Source organism: Notamacropus eugenii, chromosome 1 (genome assembly GCF_028372415.1).
Source record: "Notamacropus eugenii isolate mMacEug1 chromosome 1, mMacEug1.pri_v2, whole genome shotgun sequence".
NCBI classification, from domain to species: Eukaryota; Metazoa; Chordata; class Mammalia; order Diprotodontia; family Macropodidae; genus Notamacropus; species Notamacropus eugenii.
Genome location: NC_092872.1, coordinates 717934003 through 717946059, shown reverse-complemented (window position 1 = coordinate 717946059; position 12057 = coordinate 717934003).

Sequence of the window (12057 nt, the reverse complement as noted above, 5' to 3'; positions counted from 1 at the left end):
GCTGGGCATATGAAAGGAGGTGTGTGCCTTGCCCTTGTGGGTAGGTAGGATAGGGGAAGGGGAAGAGGGAGCAGGGGGTTTCAAGGTGGTAGGAGATGAGGGATGGCACATGGGAAAGAGGTCAGGAGCTGAGGAGACCTGGGAAGAATGTGCATGGGAAGGAGGGATGGAGAAAGGAATGAATGGGAAGGAAGGTGATCTTGGGAAAGAAGGCATGAGAATTGTCAATGAGTGGGAGGAGGAGGGATGGGGAGAAGGTGTAGGAGGGGAGGCAAGTGTGAGAAAGAGGAGGGATGGGGGAGGTGTGCATGGGAAGAGGTGTGGGAGGGAGAGGGACTATGAGGAGAGGATGGAGGGGGCATGGGAAGGGAGCTTGGGAGGAAGAATGGGAGGGCTACATGGTTAGAAGTCCTCAAGTTTACTGGGAGGGGATGGTAGGAGGGACCGGTATCAGAGCCATAGCTTGGAAGTTTTCACTGTTGAGCCAGCAGCAGCAGCACAGGGGAGAGTCTATCTTAGGATCAGAGTTTTGGAGCTGGAAAAGACCTCCAATTCCCTCATTTTACAGATGAGGAATCTGATACCAAGGGAAATTAAGTGAGTCATCCATGTCACAAAGATAGGGGCAGAGCTGGGATCTGAACTCGGGTCCCTTGACTGCCAACTTTGCCTTCTGTCCAATGTACTGTAATGTAATTTTGATGGGATGGGATCTTGCCCTTTTGGGGGTTTGGAGGGAAAGTTGGTGGCTATGATAGGCCACTGGTAGTCATGGCTTGGGGTGGTGGCACTGGGAAGTAGGAGCAAAGCAGGAGACACAGAGAAGAATCATACTGTCACTGGGATGCAGTGGGCTCCTCCCCAGCAGATGTCAGTGCCCTGGGAGAAAGCCCTGCTTTCTCCACACTCGTTTACACTTCTGTGATACACTCTTTCCCAGAAGCCTGCACATGCTATGATCCCAGGACAGGCTTTGCCTCTGGTTTAGTCATGAAAGCCTTGATACCGAAAGTAGGTCTCTGTAGTTCTCCACCCCCACTCCCAGTTTCTTAGCAGTCTTGCCCAGCCCCCTTCTTTTCACATTAGCCTGCCCATTCTGAGTACCCCTCTTACCCCAAGGCAATTGGTCTGGGAGGGGATGGAGGGAGGTGGCCCTCCCATGTCTCGTTAGGGCAAATCTAACTAATTAGCTTCCCCTGGAGGTGGTGGCTTTCCTCTTTTGAAAATAAACATGCAATGGTCCATTGTGTAGCACAGGGAACTCTTACTCAGGCTTGGGTTGGGTCAGATGTCCTCTGAGGTGCCTTCTTACTCTGAGAGTATCTGTGTCCATGCTTCTGGGAAGCAGGAGCTTGAAGAAAGGCTAAACTAATCAGGGTAAAGGGAGAGGTAAATTAGGGAGAGAGGGATGACAGTAAGGAAATGTATTAGAGAGAGAGACAGACAGATCAGGGACAAACAGAAAGAGATGGAGAGATAGACAGAAAGAGACAGGAGAGAGGGAAGGAGGGAGACAGAGAGAGGGAAACAGACAGAGACAGAGAGACAGCCATAGCCAGAGACAGAGACAGAGGAGAGAGGGAGAGGCAGAGATACACAAAGAAAGACAGAGAAAGAGAGAAAGAGAAGAAAGGAGAGGAGAGGAGAGGAGAGCTGGGAAATCTGCTTTAGAATGCCTCCTAGGGATACTGCCCCTTGCTACTGACTCTCTCCGTGGGGAGTGTGGAAGGCTTCTCATTTTCTGAGGTCACCTCCCTTATTAAATCCTGGGAGACAAGCCTTCTAGGAGGGGGAGGAATCCTCCACCATAGTTTTGGACCTGGACCTCATCAGTTCAGCTGCCAGTAACCTTTATCCTTGTATCTCTCCCTCCATCCTCTCCACTCTTCCTAGTGGCCCTCTTCCTGTGGGCTAGTCACTGAAGAATTCCCATGAGAGATTGGCCTAGGCCCCCAGGTACATACAGCTCCTCACACCTCCCCCTCAAATCCTCCAACCTTCTCCTTTTCCTCCTTCCCGTACATTGCTTCCCCCTCCCCCAAGCATAAGTACAAATTCTCTAAGACAGGACTGCCTCAATGCTCTCTGGAGTTTCGGGGAAACTCCTTTTGGTCCCAATTTTTCCCTGCTCTGCATCACATGTCCATTCCCTGCTATCTGGAGCATGTTAAGATAGAATGGAGGCATTTGAACTCTGCCAGAAACACATGAACCCTGAAGTCAGGACCTGGGTTCACATTCTGCCTTTGACACTTCATAGATGTGTGACCTTGGCAAAGGTACTTTATCTCCATGACCTCAGTTTCCTCTTCTGTAAAAAGAAGGGGTTGGACTAAATGATCCTTGCTAGTTCTAGGTCTATGCTCCTCATTTCCTTGACTGCCATGAGCTGCCTCATCTGTAAAATGACTCACTGGCTTCTGAGATCCTTTCCTTCTCTTGATTTATGATTACTAAATATCTTAACCTTTCTGAATTTCACTTTCCTCACGTGTTAAGTGGAGGCCAGGGCCTCTGAGGCCCCTTCTGACCCTGGAGCTATGATCTTAATGACTCCTTGAGGTCAACAGCTCTATTCTGGATTCCCACCAGTCCCACCTCCCTTTCCTTTCTCAGATACCCCAGTAAGTGATGATGAACACTAGTACAGGTGTTAGGAGAACTTCAAAACACCATTTGGGCAATTTGGGGAGGGAGTTAAAAATCCCTGGACGATCACAGCTGCCTAGTACCCTCCTCCGTTCTCATTCTGGTGATACTGGGTCCTGGTTCTCAGCCTTATCTATGTCTGAGCAGATGAACCTGGCTGGATTTAGCATGAAGGAGCCAGTGTTCAGATTCTAGCTTTGCCTCAGTTTTCTCATCTGTGAAAATGCCAGGGTTGAACTGAATGTCTCTAAAGTCCTTTATAGCTTTAAATCTAGGAGCCCACGAGTCCGTGACTTAAGAGTGAAAGACATTGTTGACATGGTTGTAACTCCACTTTAAATTGTCACTATTCTAGGACAGTGGCCCAGGGTCTCTCCTCATCTGTAACGCTTCAGTCCTCCAGCCTTTTAGATTTATAAAGGATTTATGTTCCTTGAGAAAATAACTGCTCTCCTGTCTGTCAAGGGGCATCATCATGTTTTGTCTTCTCACCCATATGTTGGACAAGGCTCTCATGCTGATGAAAGTTCCCCTTCTTAATAAAAGCTGCTTCTTCCCCTCTCTTCTCCATCTTTTTCTCCTTAGCTCTCTTCATCCTCTTGACTTTTCATGACTACCTGACCCTTCTGGATTTGCCTCTTACCCAGAGAATGTTGTATCATGGCATTTTAGATGCCAGGGTTGGGGCGGGGGAGAGATGGCATGGTCCTGGACTGACCAGAGAAAGACAAATTTGGGGGGCAGATGAGCAGGTGGGGACCAGGCTGGTGGACCAGGCTGGACAAACAAGGGATACTGAGCTGGGAAGCTGGAGCCAAGTCTCTGAGCTGTCTTCTGTTTATTCTTGTTTTTGGAGGGACCTGGAAAGTGTCCTCTCATTTCTGCATCTCCTCCCACTTATCAGGAAGAAAAGTGTCTCTCCCTCAACTCTGTCCCATCCCAAGGGCAGTGGGAAAAGGGATTAGACAATACCAAAGAGCTCTGGATATGAAGAGAAGGGAAGGGGAGGAGAAGGGAACAATTATTTATATAATGCCTACTATGTGCTAGGTACCTTGCTAAGCACTTTACAAATATTATCTCGTTTATTCCTTACAACAACCATGTGAGACTGTTATTATCCACATTTTACAGTTGAGAAAACTGAGAGAAGCATGTAAAATTGACTCACCCAGGCTTACACAGCTAGGAAAAGTCTGAGATCAGATTTGAACCCAGCTAGCTCTCTATTCACTGGGACAACTAGCTGAATCAGTGGACCTGGACTAGGCTGCTGGTTTTACTACCTATTGTTAAATTACCTTGTCCAAGTCATTTCTCCTCTGGTGTCCTCAGTTTCCTCATATGTTACCCCTGATGGCTTCTGAGGTCCCAGACCTAGACCTATTACTGATGACTTTTTTGGGTGTCAGTTTCCTCATCTGTAAAGTGATGTGATTGGACTTGGTGATCTCTGGGCTCCCTGCCAGTTCTCAGCCTATGGATTCACTGTGCTTAGAAAATTATCCTCCATTGAATGACTCTAATATATCCTTTTCATTTTTCTTTCCTCGGGGTCCCCTTCCCTTTCTGTTTTACTCTCCAAGGCTTCAGTGATTGTATGTAGATTGAAAGTTTGAGGATCTGAGTGAAGGGGTAGGGGTGGGTGGGTAGAGGGAGGGTGGGGCTGAAATTAGCTCTTGCAGGACAGATACAACAATTTCTCCCTCTCCTCCCTTCCCAACCTAACTTCACTGGCATCATGTGTTCTCTCCAAAGACTAGAATCAGAGAGCCAGAGGAAAAGTTAGCTAGACTGACTTTCAATGCCTTGGAAGGAGGTAGAGTGTAAAGGTGACAGGGATTCCTTTGTCCCTTTTCCTAGTGGTCATTCTCTTCTTTACTCCTTTGAATCCTCCAGGGCTCCTGTGTTAGTCAGCACTCAGGTCCTAGATCCTAGGCTCTTGGAGAGATATTAGAGACCTTAGAGAACATTTAGTTTAACTGCCTCATTTTACAGAGGAGGAAACTGAGATACAGAGAATGGACTTAAGATCATAGGACTGTAGATTTTAGACCTAGAATGGATTTTAGTGACCACCTAGTTCAACACCTTTATTCTCCAGATGAGGAAGCTGAGGCACAGAAAGGGGGAATGAGTAGGATTATGGATTTTAGAACTGGAAAGGACTTTAAAGACCACCTAGTCTAACTTCCTCATTCTTCAGGAGAGAGGAAACAGGCAGAGGAAATAAGTCTCAGAGCTGAGATTTGAACCTGGGCCCTCTGACCCCAGATACTGTGTTTTTCCATGGTGATACCATACTATTGGGAGGCTTGATGGAGAAGGGGTTCTTGGAGGTTCCTTGGGGTTTTGACTGCGGTACATGGGATGTTTGTGTGTGGGGGAAGGGTGGGAGACAAGTTTGGGGGACTGGCATGTCTCCCCATCTGTGATGAGGCGGCAGCCCGCCAGGCTTCCCAAGTGTGGCACTCGCTGCCTAAGGATTTCGCTGGGAAATGTGATTTCCCCTTGAGTGAAACGGACTGTGCATTGTGGAAATTGGCTCTTTTCTGAGCGGGCGGTGGCTGTCGCCACGGAGCCCGAGCGGGGATGGGGCCTGCGGGGGGCCGCCCTGGCCCCTAGAGTGAACCGGGAGCAGCCATGTGCTCAGAACTCATTAGGGATAAATCAAATCTGAAACAGCACGACACTGACGCACCCCCTCCTCCCCTACCCGAGCCCCAGCTTCCTCCATGCCCCTCCTTCCCTCGGCTCCCCTTCCCACACCCCTACCTTCTCCCCACCACGGCACCTCCTTCACACAGGCAACTACCCTCTATCCAGACCCCAGGAGACATCAATTACGAGCAGACATATTCATTGCAAATAAATCTTGGGGAGCCGCGGAGCCGCTGGCAGTGTAGGACTGAATCTTGGAGGGCATACAGAGATGGGGAGCTCACACCCCATGTCCCCGCGGGCTGCTGCCCTCTTTGCCAAATCACCGGGAACTGGCGCTAGCCTGACAGCAGAGATGGCTTCCTCAGCTGCCCCGCCCAGTCCCCCCACTTTGAGAGAAAAGGTGGGGTCACCACAGACGGACCTCCCAAGAGACCTTTCAGCGGAACAGCTCAGATGAAAAAATCCGCCCCCATCCTGTTCCCCACGCACCTTATATTAAGATGGAAATAAATTGCCCGGAAAATAGAGGCATGGGGTACGACTGAACCCTCGTTTATTTAGCAAAGAAAGAAGGAAGAAGAAAGGGAGGGAAGGGAGAATGACAGCATTCCTGCATGAACTGGTGAAAACCTCTATTTCTGAGCGTGATTTAAAAATATATATATATAAACATCAAAGAAAACGGTTTCATCCCCATTTCCAGTTTGCTGAACTTCTCTCCCTCCCTCAGATCATAGATTCGCTAACGATATGGGAAAGGGGCCGAATCTGCATATTATTCTGTAATGGGCTAGATTTGTGGGAGTTATTAGGTCCCATTAATTATGGTAATAATAATAATGCCATTAGCAATTGAGCTGGGTGTTCATAAGAATCAGGACCAGATCTCCCCTGGGAGCGAGGGTGGAGACAGCATGGCGAAATACAAAACATTGCTCCCAGTTGGGAGACCTACGTTCCAGTGTAATGAGTTGAGTGACTTGGGGGAAGGCAGTTGACCTCTCTGGGTCTCAGTTGCCCCAGAAGTAAAATGAGAAGTGGCTGAAATTCTTCTTGACAGTTCTCGTTCTACACTTACAGAATCAATCAAAGATACAGGGGCCTGATTGATTGAGGAGAAAATCTTGTTTAATTTCCCCAGGAAATCATGAAAGGGAAGGTCTAGGAGGAAACTTTCAGGTCATGTAATCTAACCCTTTCATTTTTTTTCAGATCAATAAGCATTTATTGTGTGCCTACTGCATACCAGGACCTAGGCACTGGAGATTCAAAAAGAGGCTAACAATAGTCTCCACCCTCCTGGAACTCACAATCTGATGGGGGAAAAAAACAAACAGATGCTCAATAGCTACGTGAACACAATGAATTATACATCAACAAATAAACATAGGGCAAATGTCTGAGTTAAGCAGATTGCAAAAAAATTTATTCTTAAGGAGCCTGGGTTTTATCAATCATTGCCGATTTTAGTCTAACAGTACCATATAACAGATGAGAAAACTGAGCCCTGAGATTGAAGTCACTTTCCCAAGATCACAGCTAATTAGTGGTATCACTGGGACATAGGTATCCCATGATGACCGATCCAGGGATCTCATGGCTACATCAGTGGACCCTAGAGGCTGCTGGGCAGTACAGTAGATAGAGCACAGGATCTAGGATCCAGAAAGGTCTGAATTCAGTATCAAATACACTCTGGGAAAGTCACTTAACCTCTGATTACCTCAGTTTTCTCAACTGCAAAATGAGGATCACTCCCAGGGTGGTTGGGAGGATCAGATGAGGTAATTGGTATAAAGTTCTTTCTGCAGGAGCCATCCATGCAGTCTTGGGTGGGGAGGTAGTTGAGGGTTTTCCCAACAAGCTTTATCCTCCCTCCTACCCCAAAGTCCCCAATGGGAAGAAGGTGGACCTGGGAAAATCAGATGGATTACCCTGGCGCTGAATTAGACCATCTAAGAAATTGTCAATATGACTGTTCTCCAGGGCAGCTGGTTGAAGCAAACTCCAGCAGAGATGATCTTTTTAGGAAAGTTTGAGTGTTGTTGTAGCCCTCATCAAGTCAACTCTCAGTTCTTCTCTCAGACCAATGAGGAGCCCCCTGTACTCCCCACCAAGGAGCCACTTAAAAGAATAAAGCCAGCTGAATGCTTGTATTATGTATAAGGGGGCAGCAGTGAGTAGAGCACTGAACTTGGAATCAGGAAGATCCCTCTTCTTGAGTTCAAATTTGGCCTCACACACTTACTAGCAAGTCAATGAACCCTGCTTGCCTCAGTTTCCTCATCTATAAAATGAGCTGGAGAAGGAAATGGCAAACCACTCCAGTATCTTTGTTAAGAAAACCCCAAATGAGGTCACATGGGATCAGAGACGGCTGAAAAAGTACTCAAAATAACAAAGGCAACAATTCTATATAAGCTAACAGGTTCTTGGCCTGAGATGGGTCACTGAGGCAGGATAGAATGCACAGACATGGGAGAATTGAAATGAATGTGACGACTCCTCAGCATAGCAGCCTAGATTTGGATGTGGAAGGGAGTCATCAAATGAAACCTCTTCATCTTCTTTTGTAGCTGAGGAAATTGAAGCCCTGAGTGACTGACTTACCCAAGGTCACCTAGGCAGTACATGGCAGAGCCAGAATTTGAACTTGATGCCTCTGGGTACAGATGCAGCACTCTTTCCTCTATTTGGCCTAGAGGGCAGAACTAAGAGCCCTTGGTGCAAAGAAGAAGACTAAAGCTTATTGTTGGGAGCTTACCCAAAGGGCAATGGGCTGCCTTGAGAAGTGGTGGGTGTCTCTCTCTTTGGAAGTCTCCTAGCAGAGGCTGGACACCCCCTTCTCCAGTATGCCACAGTGGGATTCCTTAATATAGGAGTTAGACTGAATGGCAACTAAGGTGCCTCTCAACTCTCAAATGTTACAATTCCATGATAGCACATGGCCTTATGATTTCCTCTTTTGTTCTAACCCTACATCCATCCCATCTCACACTCCATCTTCACCCCTATATCTATATAGATGGGTCCAGTGTTGGCCATTTCATAAAACTTCCTTCCTGTTCTCATCTCCCAGAACTGGGAGCAGAGGAATAGGGAAGGGAGGGGGAGAGGGAAAGAGAGGAAGGCAGTGGGAGGAAAGAGAAGGGATCACTTTGTCTGACTAGTTCTCATTTTACTTATATGTAAAATGAGGAGTTGATCTTGATATCTCCTAATACCCCTTCCAGTCCCAAATTCTAAAATTATTGGTTTATAGACTGAGAAGAGACCTTCAGGATAATCTTATCCAACCTTCTCATTTTACTGATGAAGCAAATCACTTAAGAGGAAAGTGACTGATGAGGAAAGGCAGCTTGGGCCTCCAGAGAGAGCCAAGGAGTAGAAATGATTTTCCCATGGTGCCTCCCTCTGACCTTGAGGGTCAAATGTAAACTTCTTTGTTCTTCAGCATTCAAAGTCTTTCAGAAGCTGGCCCTTTCCCATCTTTCTAGCCTTTCTTCATCAATAAGTCTGTGGTCCCTGAACATGAGGCTACTTGCAGTTCCTGCATCATTTCCACATCACAAGCTATTCCTCATTCTGGGAGAGCTTTGCCCCCTTAATTCTGTCTCTTGGTTTTCTTGACTGGCCTTAAGCCTCAGCTCAAATCCAGCCCACTCTAGGAGGTCAACTGGTAATGCCTTCCCTTCTCAGATTGCCTTTCATCTACCCTATGTGGTTCCAAGAAGAGGTAGCATGCATGGTGTTCACACCCCTATAAGCCATCTCAACAGATAGGCTAAACCAGGTTGAGAGCAACTGGTTTGTGAGGTTAGTGGGGTATCTACCCCAAACCTGTGAAGACTTCTTCCAGTGGAATGGGTGAATGAGAACAATTTTTTCCAAAGGCCACAAAGGCGGCCAAAGCAGGTACTGTGGATCACTTAGAGCTTGATCAGACATGGAACATGCCAAAACCATCCACCACATCATCAGTCGTCTTGACTTTTCTCCTGCCACTGGATTATGATGCCTCTGGAAGAGAAAGTGAGGTTGAGGACTTTGTACAACTCTGCCTCATTTAAATCTAATTCATGGGCTAGTCAAGATGGCACCTGTGATGTCGCTGCTCTTCTGTGAAAACAAAGGATGAATACTAACTACATGTATCTTGTTTGAACCCAGTAATTAATCTTTTGTCGCTTCCATTGGCCTGCAAGCTCCTCAACGGTAGAGACTATCCTTTTATTTTTCTTTGAATTCTTATGTCTTAGTGCAATGCCTGACATATAGGATACAATTAATACATATTTGTTGACTGAAAGTAACCAAGAGGCAGGATTTCAACCCTGGTCTTCCCAATAAAGAAGCAGGGCCAATATTCTTTCCACAATATCCAGGTATCTTCCAAATAGGTCTGATGCAGAGTATGCACTCATTTAGTCTCCATTTCCAGGCATTCTCAGGATACAGATACTGGAATGTGCCCAACTCATTCTCAGGCATTAGCTTCCCCTCAGCCACCCTTCTTTTTTCTCCAGTTTGTTGCTGTCTATTCATACCCAGAGTGGTCAAATACAGTCCTCGCCCTTCTATATTTGGAATCCCAAGATGAAGAGAAAGTGGGCGGGGGGATATAGGGAGGAATCTGGATAGGGATTGTCAAGGAAGGACATAAAATAGTAGAATTCACATCTGACCTCAGACACTTCCTAGCTGTGTGACCGTGGGCAAGTCACTTTATCATTTGCCTCAGTTTCCTCATTTGTAAAATGGGGATCATAATAACACTTATATTCCAAAGTTATTGTGAGGATTAATAAATATGAACGTGCTAAATATATGTATGTGTTTGTAAAAATATGGCTAATAATAGCACCTACCTCGCAGGGTGTGCCTGGTACATATTAACACACACAGATGTGCTAAATACATATTTACAGATATATATGCATCCAATGAGATATTTGTAAAGCATTTAGCACAGTGCTTGGCACCTGGTAGGTATATAGAAATGTTAACTATTATTGTTACTATTATGATTACTGTAGGTTCATAGATTTAGAAGGTACTCTAGAGATAATCCCTCTCACCTTTCCCATTGTACAGAGGAGTAAACTGAGGAACAATGAAGCTAGCGTCAGAGGTAAGACTGGAACCAGGAGGAGATTGTTGCCTCACTTGACCAAGGAGTTCCAGGGCACTTGGGTTCTTGGCCACGTCCTCCTGTGTGGTGGGGACCTTGGCAGAAGAGATTGGGGCAGGCCAGCCTCTTCCAACTTCCAACTTCCACCCACATCTCCCCCTAGCTGGCCTGCACCAGGGTCTGCTGGGAGGGAGCTGGGGCTAAGAAGAGCAGGTGCATTGGGCCCCAGGTCAGGGAGCTGGGGTGGGGGGGAGGCAGGAGGGCTTGGGGGCTGGGACACTGGCAGGGCCCATCTGAGCATGTCGCCCGCTAACGAGGAGAGGAGGCGGGGAGGAGGGGAGGGCGGGGAGGTGAATAAATAATAGGAAATAAAGGTTCATGAAGCAGAAAATAAAAGGCAGATTATACAGATGTGGCAATTTGAAGGATCATTGCCTCTGTCCTCTTTTTAACTGCTGCATCTGGAGTTTGGAAGCCGCTTCCCTTCTCCCTCCCTCTGCCAGTCCTCCCCCCCATCCCTGCCCCTGCCTGGCTGGCATCCCCCTCAGGGCCCAGGCACAAGTGGGGACGATAACCTCAAACTCCTTGGCCATGTGGTGTTTCAAAGCATTCTGGGATTATGGCATGGGCCTGAGCCTGGGCCTGAATCAGGATGTGGGCATCAGTGTGGGTGTAGTCCTGGGTGAGTGCGTGGAGGGAGGAGAGGGAACACAGGTGATGAGGAAGCTGAGGATGCAGGCTGCTTGACTTTGCTTCTCCCATTGTCTCACTCCTCTCGAAATGACTCCCTGGCACAATCTAGGGAAACGGCCATGGGTGAGTGCATGGGTCTGTAAGAAGGCATGGGCTGTAGGTAAGATCTTAAGGGTGGGTCTGTGGTAGGCATGCTGACACTGTGTGATCTGAGGCTGTGGGTGTGGGGAGATTACAAATGGGGGAGATTCAAAGATTCGTAAACCTTGATCGGTCATAACTGAACATGGGCAAATGAGGGTTTGGTCCAAAGCGCCAACATACCATGGGCATAGGTGACTCCTTCTCTTGGTGATCTTTGTCCTCCCACTCCCAATGGAGGGTCTCTCTTAGGCTTCCATCTCTATGGCACATCCAAAAGTAGGGTTGTCTTTTCCCCTAACCCACCAAAGGGCAAAGGCTCTCTTGGGCACCAACTCTCCCCGTCTAACTGTACCTGAAGCTGGATGGTCTCCTGCACCACCACAGACTCCCCTCAGTCCTACACACACACACACACACACATACACACACACACAGAGTTCTCAATTATGACTGTGGTCTCCGCCATCTTTACATAACAAAAATTTACATTTCTTTATTAAAATTTAAAATAATTTTAAAGAAAAACAGAGTTTAGCAAAACAAATGGACATATAAACTAGTCTGGTGGTATGTGCAATTTTCCATTTCTGCAAAATAGTGCATTTACTTACAAGTGCATCCAAACCAATCCTGGGCATTATAATGCCACAGTAAACACTCCTATCTCTGCAGTATTTTCAAGTTTAAAACCCAATTTCCTCTCAGCCAACCCATGAAAGACCATAAGGACTTGAAAGTATTATTACCACTGTGTAACAAATGAGAAAATAGACTTA